The sequence below is a fragment of the Epinephelus fuscoguttatus genome, linkage group LG6 (assembly GCF_011397635.1).
Source record: "Epinephelus fuscoguttatus linkage group LG6, E.fuscoguttatus.final_Chr_v1".
In the NCBI taxonomy this organism is placed as follows: domain Eukaryota; kingdom Metazoa; phylum Chordata; class Actinopteri; order Perciformes; family Serranidae; genus Epinephelus; species Epinephelus fuscoguttatus.
In genome coordinates, this window is record NC_064757.1 from 44065348 (window position 1) to 44079143 (window position 13796).

Here is a 13796-nt window from a genome sequence, read left to right on the forward strand (position 1 = left end):
CAGTGTGTCCTCCATCTCCATCCTCCTCCTCCTCCTCCTCCTTTTGGTACCATTTAATCCAGTCCTTGTTTTTGCAGGAGATTAAAGGAGAGAGCAACTATTTACATGTGCAGCAGCAACTCAGTGAAGGCGTGAGGGAAAAGGAGCCTCTTCTGTAAATCCTCCTTTTTGTTGCATCTGCAGGCTTTGTTTGCTCATTTAATTTGGGAAAACACCCATGATGTCAACACGAATCAGGTGTGAGAGCGTGGGTCACAATGCTCCCAAATAAGACAGGGATACTGCAGGCTGACAGGCTGGACCGCCGAGGGTTGACGAGCCACTCTGAGCTCCATTTTCTAGTCGTTTTGAGGGGATATTGCCACTTGTGAAATCATTTTTGGGGTTTAAATAAGTCATCCGCAGGAGAGACAAAGATGGAGGAAGATGGGTGGAGAGGTGAAGTGGGGGAAAGAGATGTTTGATAGAGAGGGAGGAATTAGACGTGACAGCAGAGGACACAGGCTGAAAGAGTCTGAAAGAGACGGAGATAGAAAAAAAAAAAGAGAAACAGATGGAGGATGTCCAGAAGGAGGTTTTTTTTTGTGGATGCAGGATTAGACGAGGCAGGAAAAACCGAAGCATCCTCCCTGCTGCTGGCAGATGCTGCTGACAGGAGGAACGCTGGCCTGCCCCGGCTGCTTTGTTTATTTGTTGATCTGAAGGATTCCCATTCGGCTGTGAAACACACACACACACACACACACACACACGCACACACACACACACTCACCTGCCCTGAGCTCTGTAGTGACTGTAATTCATTCCCCGTCAGCAGTAATCTGGGCTGCACTGAGGAGTTTTAGTGTCCTGTGATGATTGTTGTGGAGCTCCGGAGGCGTTTACTCCTTAAAACACTGAAAGAGATGAATTTAAACGTTAAAATGTAAAGTTTTAAAGACTGAATGTTGACACAGACAATCTTAACGGGACATGATCAATAATAGTCCATTTTGCCTTTCTGAAAACCTCAGTGGGATGCTCACCTGCCTCAGCAGTGGTGGTTTTGAACCTTTAGCACTTTTCAGATATCGTCCTTTGCATTAATTATCAAAAACTTGGAACTTTGGTCATATTTTTTAACCCATTTCTAGTGCACGGTACAGCATGACACTACTCAACTCGACTCAATTTTTGGATAGTTCCTGGTGCTTTTCTGGTACCATTGCAGTCAAGGTTCCCGACAAGATGAGCCGATAACTAGGGGTGGGAATCACCAGAGGAACCACGATACCAGGGTGGCCGCAGGTCCTTACAAAGTATTAAATTGTCTTAAATTCAGATTGAATGAGTCTGAAATGTTCTTTAGTCACATCACCAGAGTCATTTTTGGTGTTGGTGGTGTAGGAAACATTATTTTATCAGGAGGGAAACACCATTCGACAGGGTGCATCAGTATGTGCACCATGCCCCAACCTTTGCCCCCTCACATACTTAAAGGGATAGTGCGCCCAAAAATGAAAATTCAGCCATTATCTACTCACCCATATGCCGAGGGAGGCTCAGGTGAAGTTTTAGAGTCCTCACATCACTTGCAGAGATCCAAGGGGAGAGGAGGTAGCAACACAACTCCACCTAATGGAGGCTGACGGCGCCCCAGATTCAAACGTCCAAAAACACATAATTGAAAGCACAAAATATCGGACGAGCAGTATGGAGATATTTTATGGTTTCAATTATGTGTTTTTGGACGGTTCAGTTGAGCTCAGTTCGCTTTTTTCCCGTCTCCACAGTAAAAGTTGTGGATGGTACCAACAGAAGCGTTCCTTAGCGTCCCCATGTTTGGTCCCCCCTCTGTTGGGGTACCTAGCACACAGATCTGGTACTAAAAGGTGGAGCTGTGAACACTGCAGTCTGATTGGTCAGTAGAGGACGCTCACTCTGCTCAGGGCTGAGTTGTGTCTGGTTTTGAGACTCATGTAATCACTGTTCATACTGTGGAGAGTTTTATTAGTAAACTGTAACTATAAAATGAAAGGATGTTTTGCTGCCTCTCACAGCAGCTGGAGTCTGAGAAAAAATAACTTCATTCACTGGGCCGACTGCCGGCAACTTTTAAGGTGGATCGTTAACTTGTAATGTTACTCAATGCATGAGTTGATGACGTGAATCCATCAGCACACCTTAAATTTCACTGTGACAACTTTGACCATCACTTTAGTTTTTATATGACACACACTTTTAGCAATGAGTGGATCTTCTAGTGTTTATATATATTCACTTTGACCGGGACAGCTTATATCCCAATCCTGACTCTGGCTAATAATGGACTGAAATATAATGCAGCCATTAATGTTATAAGTCATGACCACATTTAACAAGTTCAAATGTCCGCTCAGGTTCGTTGTTAGGAAAGGCTCAAATGATATCTGCTTGGAAAAGGAGCCTTTTTAAATCAACTGGATGATCAGTGATTGACAGCTCTCTCCGTCGCCCCAACATGAACATTTCCTACAGCTGATTGGTTGAACGCACTGCTTCCTACGCTGTCATCATGGTCTCTGCTTCTGATTTTGAAACTGCAAAGTGTATGAAGGCTAAAACATCACATTTCGTTTCTCTTAAAGTCAATGTGCTGTCCACCTGCTCTGATGTTTCCTGAATGCACTCATCTTCCCTCCCATATGCAAACTGCTGTAAACCAAGGTTCGGCTTTCAAAATACCGTAGACGTCGCTTCCCTTTCCACGCCTCGCTGTGAGGCTGGATGTGTTTAATTAATCTCAAATCAAACACTTCAATTTGTGTTTCCATTTTTACAGTTTTAGAGCTGTTACGCCTTTTTGGAGGATTGAGATTTTATGATGCATTTCATTTAGATTAAATCAAAATTGGATTAAATAGTTACACCCCTGCTGACAGCAACACGTGGAGCTCTGAGTGCACGGAAGAGTTGTACAAAGCCTAGATAAGAAAGCTTAGAAATGACATTCTAAATAAAGAAGGTTAATACACAGAGCCATATATTGCATTTATTTACAGAGATGACAGAGGTCCTTGTGTGCTCGGTTAAAAATGATACCTTTTAGCCTTTTATGTGTTCACACAAATGGTGCTTCAGTCCATCTCGTGCTCATCTGATGAAACAGATCTGCTTGTATTTTACATCTGTCTACTCAGGCTGCATTACAGCTTTTTTATTTAAGCCTATTCTCTCCCATTTTATGCACCTAATTACAGTTGTGTTGGCCTCTGAAGGCTGCCAAGATGTGGGTGACGTACACTTATACTGTGCCTGAACGCATCATATCGAGAGTCTACACCAAGTCCTCAGGGACAGCACCGGGCTTTGAAGCCAGCATAGTAGCCAGACAGTGGAATTACAACATCTGGATCCATCACATGGTGCCAAGGCGCCCAGAAACCCCTCTTTCCGACTAACATTGTGAAAGAGACGTCTTTATATTCGTGGGTTCATTTTTTTAGCGTCACAACCTCAATGAAATGACTCATTTCACTTTGAGGATTTGATCCATTCAGTCCGATAACATTTCTAACGTCTCGAAGAACCACAAGATTAAATCATTTTATGCCTGTTAGTGGAGGGCTGAGCCGGGAGTTGGCTGCTCGGCTGGCGAAAGTCTCCAGTGCGCCAGCTCTGTGGAAACAGACGGGAAATCAGCATAATTTTATACATGGAAGACGAACTTTTTGACTTCATGCGCCACTGAGTGACTTCTGTAAGAATAAATGTGGCCCTGCCTCTGATGCTGTATCCAGTTTTCTTTATACATCCATGATCTACAGTCATGCTTTAGGCTCAGTGATGGTTGAACTAAATGTCAGCGTGCTAACATGCTGATGGTTAGCAGGTGTAATGTTTACCGTGTTTACCATCTTACAGCTGAAATACACGGGACAACCATGAGGCGTCACGTAGGCGGAGTGAAGCGGGGTTTTTTACCCGCTACGCAGACTCTGTCTTTGCAGCGTGTGGTTGCTGCAAACTTCACTGTGTGTGTTTTGAGTTTTGCTGAGTGATAATGCAGCTCATAATGGAGGGTTTGGAAGAGTAGGTTGAGTTAACTGGTACTGAAATTATTACCAAAAGGATGCATCTATCTGATTGATTCATTTTAATGTGTAATGTAAAAACACACACTAGGTTGCTCTGCTGCTTTGCATTGCCTCTGGTACAATGAGATATTCATTTGTAGTATTTTTAAACAGATTATTTTTGTTTGTGTTTTTTTACACAATTTCAGGTAGTTCTAATGTGGCATGTAGAGAAAAAAAATAGACCTGTTGAGTAAAATCAAAGTTAAGCAGGTGCCCGCGTGGGCAGGTGTGGCTATTGTGGTCTGTGTAGCAGCTTCAGTTGATTATAATGGGAACGCTACAGCAGATGTGTCACGCTGCGACGGTGTCCCATGTATTTTGACTAGTTAGTTTAGCGTGTTAAAATGCTAGCATAAGATATTTAGCAGTAACCACAAAGTACAAGGCTGATGAGATTGTCAAAGGCTATGCAAATATTTGGTCACAAAGCAAAGTATGAAGACGTTAAAATGTTGATCTGATGATGACACTTGATGAGAAGTCAAGCTGAAAACACAACAGCGTGTCATGTACTGCCCCGAGCACACAATGGACACGTCGCTCTGCAGCTCGTCAACAGGCAACCACACAAAGTTGTTATTACTTTACTGAAAGATCTGCACGTCTCCTGCCTCCGCATTAGCTAATAATCACGCGTGGACACCCTTCAGAAAAGGTAATTTCTCACCTGAAGTGCAGATCTCCAGAGCTATGACTTAGGATTATGGGTCATTTAGCTCGCCCTCAACAAGTCTCTCCTCATCCAGTCTTCGTCACACTTGAGACACAGTAACAGAGTTGTCTTTGCATCAATGATGAGAAGAGGAGTCAAGCTGCTATGGGAGCTAGAGAAAAGAAGCTGCTACGGGCGCTGGTATGTAGCAGAGAGAGAGAGAGGAACATGTGACCAGGAGCGCAGACATGCATCTAGCTGCCGGTTGTACATTGAATATAATAGGAGCATATATTGTGATGCATGTGGTTCGCAGCCAGTGTGTTTTGGCCTTCAGAGGATCAACAAAGTTATTACAATTCATCCTGAGGGGATCATGAATGTCACATTTCATATTCTCATCTGATAACTGTTGAGATATTTCAGTCAGGACCAAAGCAGTGGGCAGACTGAGCACCACTGGAGCCATCACATCTAAAAATACACAACGAAATCATGTAAGGATCTTTAATAACAGCTAAAATGATCAAGCTACCATTTAAATGTTTATCCGGCCTCGTTGACAGAAATAAAAAGCAGTTGTGCGGCTGCCGAAGCTCAGACTGTCATCTGCATGACAATAAGATGCACTTGGGTTGTTCTGTGAATGACAGCGGCTGCTCTGCTATCACTTCCTGTCTGTCAGTGTGGATCCCCGCAGGCTGCATGGAGATGAAACAACAAACACAACTCTGCTACAGTTGGATTTTTTTTATTGGTTTATCTTGAATTCTGATCACCTCACAGGAGTGCTGACATGCACGTCAATATCCGGCTATTCCTGAGGACTCTTGAGGCGGTTTTTATTTGTTTTGTGTGGAAACATCACATCCTGTTTACTGTAACCGCGGTGAGCTCGGCTGACGGCTGAGCTGAGATGTTGTGAAACCAGCACCTCGCCAGTCGTCCCGTTTTTACCTGGTGGGGTTTTTTAACAGGTTTGCACAGGCTGGGTTTCCATGGCGACAGTGACAGTGTTTGGTTTGTTCAGGGAGAGTTGTGATCGGGGTGTGATGTCGCATGTAAACAGCTGATCCCGAGAGAGCATCGAGGGGGAGAGTGATGAGCGAAGGTGCGTGTAAGGAAACAATGCAGTGGTCAGAGACGCAGCAGTGCAGCTCACTCACAAAGGCATTTATTGTTTAGAACTGAAAGAAATAGATCAAGTCTTGTCTTGTCTTCCAGGCTTTAGCAACAAATTTGGCAAACTTAACACTTTCCCTGCCAGAGTATTATTTTTAAGTTTCCAGCCACCACCAGCATTTTTTATCATATTCACTGATCTTTCAATAATAATAATAATAATAATAATAACCTTTATTTATATAGCACTTTTCAAAACATATGTTACAAAGTGCTTTACAGAACAACTAAAACATAAAGTACACAATTCCAGTGCATGAAAACAATAAATGACACAACTCAGATAAAATAAAAAAAAGGCTTTTCGGTAAAAATGTGTTTTTAGAAGAGATTTAAAAGAGATCACTGAATCAGCCGACCTTATTTCCTCAGGCAATTTGTTCCATAGTTCTGGTGCCCGGACTGAAAATGCTCTGTCCTTCTTAGTTTTCAGTCTGGACTCTGGGACGCATAAAAGGCCTTTGTCTGAGGAACGTAAAGTGAGAGTAGGAACATATGATGTTAAAAAGGTCGGTGATATAACTAGGACCGAGACAGTTGAGACATTTGAAAGTGATCAATAAAATCTTAAAATCAATTCTAAAACGTACTGGCAGCCAATGTAGAGATGCTAAAATAGGTGTGATGTGATCGTGCTTTTTAGCTCTGGTTAAAAGCCTCGCTGCAGAGTTCTGCACCATTTGTAGTGTGTCCAGGGATTTCTGACTTAGACAGGTAAAAGAATCGAGCCGTGAAGAAATAAAAGCATGCAAAATGGTCTCAGTGTCTTTAACAGTTAAAAAGGAACGGATCTTTGAAATATTTCTGAGCTGATAAAAACATGATTGCACTAATTTTGTGGTGTGATATTCAAAAGTAAGATTACTGTCAAACCAGATGCCGAGGTTCCTTGCAGTGGGCTTGACGTATTCCACTAGGGACCCAATAGACTGCATCAGTTGATCCTGACTGTGCTGCGATACAATAACCAAAACCTCAGTTTTTGCCCCATTCAACTGGAGGAAATTCTCCGACATCCAGTTTTTTATATCCGCAATACAATTTTTCATAGCACCCAACATCCCAGGATCAGTGGTTTTAACTGGTAGATACAGCTGTGTATCGTCTGCATACAATAACGTTTCTTTGTTTAAGAAGGGACAGTGTACATCAATAAACATTCCTTTTAAAGAATAGAAAAAAGAAAATGCAGATGCACCCAATTGCAGCCAGGGGCTGATTTACATTGGTAGTCCCCCTGCCAGATGTTTACCAGCATAGTTCCTAAAAGGTAGTATAAAATCAATACAGCACACATAAAATATACAATTACAGTATTAAATATATTAAAACACATAACAGTCTTATTGTTGTGGTATAGAGTCGGCCAGCGACACATAACACAAGTATTGCACACATCATATTGCCTCCAGTGCCTTAAGTATGTATATGCTTTACGCCGTGTTTCTGGGTGCAACCAGGTAACGAGCAGACGGGGGAGAGGGGCTGTATGGGGTGTGTGGATAGTGTGTGAGCCTGTAGCAATGCAGAGTCCAGTACATAGATCTTGTTGTGGTTGTGATCAGTTGTGATAGATGACAGTAATAGATGTAGAGACACTGGGGGTTAAAGTGCTGTAGAGCTATTTTCCAAGAGCTCTTAGTTACTTTGCAAAGTGTAAACATTTGAGCCTGAGACCAGAAAAACAAACAAAAAAAACAAAAAACAAAGCAAGAGATAGATAAATAATAATAAATAAATAAGAAAAAGAAAAAAGAAATAAATAGTTCCATAAAAATGTAACTGAACCCCATGTCTTTGTATTATCAAGACCCACAGAATATTTTGTTGTAAAAATGCATTTTTGTGAGTCACTTTCAAGAACAAAATCAATTTCACATTTACATCGTTTGTTTTTTTCTCATTTCCTTATGTCAGTTTGAATTGAATAAATGAAAATAATAATAATAGAAAAATATTCTCTTTGAGGTATACCGGAACACCTTGTCACGTTCAGTGATCGTTCAGAGTTCTGTTGTCTCTGTCTCCTCTGTGGTTGTCTTGTCCGTGTGTCACTGTCACCTTCACGGCGATCCCGTTTCGTCCCACCAAACCCGTTTGCTTCTTCGTCCAAATCGAATTCAGAATGTTGATCAAAACTAGAGATGCACCGATACCACTTTTTCCTTCCCGATACCAATTCCGATCCCTGAACCTTTGGTATCTGCCGTTACCGAGTACCGATCCGATACCAGCGCGTAAAATGAAAATGGATGGGATATGAATTGTTGTATGTCTCAACTCCTAAAACTCTATGTAAAATATTAAGCAACAAATACATAATAGTAGAATGAATGCCATAAAAATCATTATCCAGTGTTGACACAGATCAAGACGCAGGACTCTGCTCCGTTTCCGTTTCGTTTGCCTGTAGCGTGCGTATGCGTAATGACGTGAGGCATTACGTGGTATCGGATTGGTCATAGGCTGTACTCGCCGATGCCAGATGCCGCATTTTAGGCAGTATCGGAGGCATTTCCGATACTGGTATCGGTACAACTCTAATCAAAACAGGAAGTGTGAAAGTCTGAGTCCATCAACATCTCTACGGCTTGCACAACTGCAAACTTTTCCGTCGACGCCAGCTTTTGTGCAGTTTACAAGCTGCTACATTTCTGTAAACAACATGTGCGTCTGGTTTCCAGTGGATCTTCTTCTTCGTTTGTTTTTGGACACAGCAGTGCTCTTTTATTTCACTATCTTATTACAGTGAACACCCGGATTGCCAGAAAATCTCGTCAATGGTGAGGAAAGGGTTAAACACATCAAAAATAACCAATCATTCTAGCTTTTGGTCATCTGAGCACCAGAAATGTCGGGATTAGACGAACCATTTCATAAAATAAGAGCTAGTTTGTTTTACTGTTGGGGCTCAAGTACACTAGAGCTCTGATCGGACCTAAAAAATCAGGCCAGACTCCACATGAACCTGCACAGTGTACAAGCCTGACCCGAGCCGAGGCAGCAGCTTTAATCACCTTACACTGCAATACCTTCCTATCCTTTCCTATCTATCTATTAGTTTCAGTTAGCACTCCATCATAAGCACAGTAGACTTGTATCTGTTGGTTATTGCCCAAATAAGTTGTGATATATCGGCATATTGGATATCGTCAAAAAAAAAATCCAACATCATGCGTCCCTACTAACAGCCACTGTCCTAGAATAACCTTCTATTTTTGTTGTGAAGAAGAGGCGCTTTGCTAAAGCAACACGTTGCCTGTTAATTCCAGCTTGTTGTAGGTGTTAATTGTGCACTTGTCAGTGAAACACAAACCTGTTCCTGTTTAAACCTGCACACATTTACAGGCTGAGCTCTCAGTTTGTTTTACAAGTGACTGCTGATTCCTTCTTATTCAGCTGCTATTAGCGTCAGTCTGACTGAGCCAATGTGCAGTCTTTTGTTTTTCATGTACAAAACAAACCCTTCATGCTAAATAACATCTATTTGTAAAGAGGACTGACTGGACCTGATCAAACTGTTGTGGCACCAGATTACAAACCTTTGAACGGTACTGTCGTTAATTGAGGTTTGTCTGTGTAATATAAATCCACAAGTCTTGTGCTGTCACTGGCAGAGCTCACAGCAAATATGTCCTGGGTACCATTTTACAAATCAGGAGCTACAGTGTGCATTTCCTCAGATTCAGAGTGCAGTTAATTAATTTGTCACATTAATTCACATTATCTTTTTCTTTTTATTCATTTTTTCGTTGACAAAGTTAAGAGTGTCACTTATTAAAATAATAATCAGTATTTGTACTGTTGTGCAACACAGGAAAGACAAGGCAAGGCAGCTGTTTTTATATCGTACTGGCAATTAAAAGAGCTTTACATAGGCAAAGAAAAGCATTCAATACAACAAGCAAAAACAACAAATAAACAAAAGCATAACTAAGAATGTTCCCAGTCGACCAACAGTCCTCATCAGGGTCCATCAGTGGACCAACAGTCCTCATCAGGGTCCATCAGTGGACTAGTCTCCTGCATGTTTCTGATATGAATGTAATGATGAAATGATATATTTTGGTGGTTTGAGTTGAAGGTGTGAGAAAGAATAGTATCAGTAACATTGTTAACACTGTGCTACATTACAGAGAAATACAAACCGTACTAATGAACCTTCATTAATATAGGCCTATATTTTATCTCCAAGTGCACGTCACACACTGAGCGAGCCGCCTGTTAATGACGCTGTGGGCTAATGGGCACTAACAGAAAAGTCGATTTGTCGACGTGTCGACGTCAGTGGCACAAGTCGACACCCCCCGGGAGGAGTCGACAAGTCGTGTGTTTTTTTCCTCTCTCTCTCTGTGTGCTTGTGCATGGAATGCAATCGCTGCCTCTGATTGACTTACGCTGATACTTTATCCTTGACTTAACCAATAGTCATAGTCACTTCATAAAAAGGGCGGTAACGTTACTTGGCGCGTAGAGGGGAAATTAACACAAGACCACGACAAGACAAGAGACATGGCTGCAGAGAACATAGAAGGTGATAGGCCTGAGAAAACGCCTGAAGGCCCGAACGTACTCGGGCGGACTCAGGTCCGCGCGGACTCAAAGTGGATTTCCACAAGCCCTGTGTGCGCACAGCTCAGATTTTATGACCGCGCAGACTCCGCTCCGCGCACCAGCGACTGCTCGGTATGTATTTTCACATCGAAGGGATTTTTCACGGACATTTTTTTACAGGAAACTACAACGCAGAAGTGCACTCAACTATGAAAGCCCGAATGACTGCGGACATTCCTCACAGAGTCCGCTCCGCTAATAGTAGCCTGAGTATGTTCGGGCCTGAGAGTGACAGACACATCACATGTGGAGATACTTCACTTTCCTCCGCCGTGTCAATGTGATGACATCATCAAATGACTTGTCGACTCGACTTAGACTTTACTGACAGATAAGTCGACCTGAAAAAAATCAAAGTCGTTAATGCCCTACTGTGGGCTAATGGGCATGTAGCTACTTCCATGTTTCAGATGATACGTCATGTTTGTAGTCGACCAATGAAGATGAGTTTACATATCACCTTGGGTTCGTCCTTCACCTTCTCAAAATGATCCCACACTTTGGATTTCCTGCCCGACATGTTATTAACTAGCCTGTGGAATAACCGCAGGTACCAGCCCTGGAAATTAACCTGACTCCTGTCTGACTGCTGAGCGTGGTCACTTCCTGTGTCTGTCCTTTCAAATTAAAGGTCATATAGGTTTGGATTTATTTTGATAGGGCACAGCTCCTGATAGAGTTTCAGGTTTGTTTGTTTTTTTGTTTGTTTTTGTTCTGCAACTAAGCGACCAATGAATTATCACCAACTAATGACCTGTTAGGGGGCCAGCCCTGGTGTTTATTGTCTTAACAGGTGATAAAGGTGTATTTAATGTCGCTTCACTATTTCCACATTTGCAATATAATACAAAGACGATGCATATCAGGTTATTAAAATGATTTTGTCTTTGTGAGCTTACAGTCATGTCAGTGAACAGAGCTTCTCCCAATATCACAGCTAAGGGAAAAAAACAAAAGTCCAAATATCAGATTCTCATTAAGTGAACACATTCAGATTAAAGTCAAAGGCGGTGCTTTGAAACACAGACAGGCAGCAAATACACAAGTGTTATTTAAAGGTGGGTTTTTTCATGTTTCAATTTGACCTTCAGACGGAGCCTCAGCAGAGCTTTTAGCTGATATTTTAATCACAAACCACAAATCATCAGCCTGTAAAGAGTGAGAGTGTAGAGTAGCTGTGCAGGTTTAATTCACCTTCCTCACATTAATCACATTACACTCACAATGTGTTAATGATGCTACAAAGGGGAGAAAAATGTGTTAAAACGCTGCTAATGATGCCTCTAAGTTTAACATTATTACAGTTTGACAAAGGCAGCAATGTCGTGAATCAAAATCTTTCATTTGTTTTAATGACAGAAAATACCCATTATCTCCTAAATTAAACATTTAAGTAACACTAATTTGAATGACGTGAAAATATTCATTTTTGTAAAACAATTAAAATGTAATCATAATTGTTCTGTGTCTTAGCAGCAGTTTACCTTCTGATGATCACTGACAGGAGTTAATAGTGGACCGTCCTTTTTTTTGTTTAGCGTGTTATCATCAGACAAAAGGTCACGGCTCCTCAGCAGGATTCAAACTCCCGTCACATGTGTCCGGTCTGCACCTGATAATCATCAGCACTTTGATGTTGTTTATCCTTTCATTTCCAAAGAATATTGGCTGCAGCGAATGTCAGTCGGCGTCGGTCAGACAGTTATCTAACAGCCAGCCAGTCAGACGTCTTTCCAAAAACACTCAACACATTTTCTGAAGACACAAAATGTCTGACTCCTGACTCTTGATGTGGATTTCTAAACAGGGACAAACCAGCCGGGGATCTGACTCATGTCTGCGCAGACATCAGACCTGACATGTGCAAAGACTTTACAGCTGTTAAAGTGTGAGTCATATCCACAGCAATTTAACAAGGAGTGAGAATTTTCTTTGAAAGCTTCTGTACCTCTATTTAAAACAGTGATGAATGTCGACAGTCAGAGTATCACAGTGAAGAATTACTGAACATGTGATGCTGCCTGACTATAAGTTTGATATTTAACACCACATACCAACAGTTATGAATGTGTTTTCTTCATAAAACATGAGCACAGGTCACCTACAGTATGTTTAAGGTAAATGAACTGTGGTTGTGCTGAAGCAAAGCAGTGTCAGTTCAATTTTTGGTGACTTGATGTTAGTGGAACAAGCTGTAAACACAACACTGACAGATTATCACCTGAAAGTTGATATGTTATTGTTTTTTAGAAGTCTCTGTGTTTGTGTCCACCTGACGAATTTAAACTCTATGTTCTTGCTTTTAGCTTTGTTTTTGGTCTCCACCAGTTCCTGAGGAAAATGTCTGTCTTGTTAGCTGCTAAGTGCCGCACTATGTTCACCAGCTAGTTTCTAAGGCACCAATCAGACAGAAAACATTTTAGCAGCTGGTTGCGGCTTTTTATAATTGATTTTAATGAGAATGAAGCTTTTTGCGCGCTTCTGCACTCTAGGCGCCTGGTGTTTTTGCCAGGTTGCTCTGAACTCCTCGAGTTGAAAAAACTTCAACTCAGAGCGGAAAAGCGCCCCACGTCATCTGGAATGATCTAAGAGGCGGGCCTTCTGTGGTGGTCACGACAACAAGTTTACAGTTGGTAAACAATGGAGGAGAAACTGGTGGTAGTGGTTGCTGGATACCCAGAGCTATATGACTTTACAAAGCACAGTTAGCACCATCTGAATAGAAATCAGCAGGCGTAGAAGCAGATAAGTGCAGTACTGTAAACGTCCATGATGGAGGAGAAGCTCCTGGACCAACTGGTGGTACTCCCCATGATCCAGCCTCTTTTTTAGGGTCTCATGTACCCACACAGATCTCTGTTTATCTGCTGACAGCCTCTCACCCTCAACCAGAGCTACAGACAGCACCCTCTGCCTCAACATGGCAGCAGCTACATATAAATGACAATAGAATAGAATAAATAATAAAAATAAATAAATGGCACATTGTTTACACAGGAAGGTTAGGGTAAGGAGGTGATGGGGTGGTTGCCTGGCAACAACAAAAAGGCGCAGCAAGTGTTTTTTGCTGGTGGCAGGGTGGTGCGTTTTGGGTTTTGCAACCAGCAAAATGCTTTTTGTGTGGTTGGAGCTAAGCTGTGTTGTTTGCTGCTGAGCAGGTAGAATACAGTGTGTGTAATACTAATGTTCACGGTCCATGTGTAGCAGTTACATCTTCCATGTCGCGGTCCTCAGGTTTATGATGCGGTGGT

At 42.0% G+C, this 13796-nt stretch overlaps 1 protein-coding gene across 1 annotated transcript in view; it reads left to right on the forward strand.

The window, feature by feature from the left end:
- znf608 (zinc finger protein 608) overlaps positions 1-13796 on the forward strand; it is an 89949-nt gene that overhangs the window by 1654 nt on the left and 74499 nt on the right. The gene's annotated exons all lie outside the window — the stretch shown is intronic.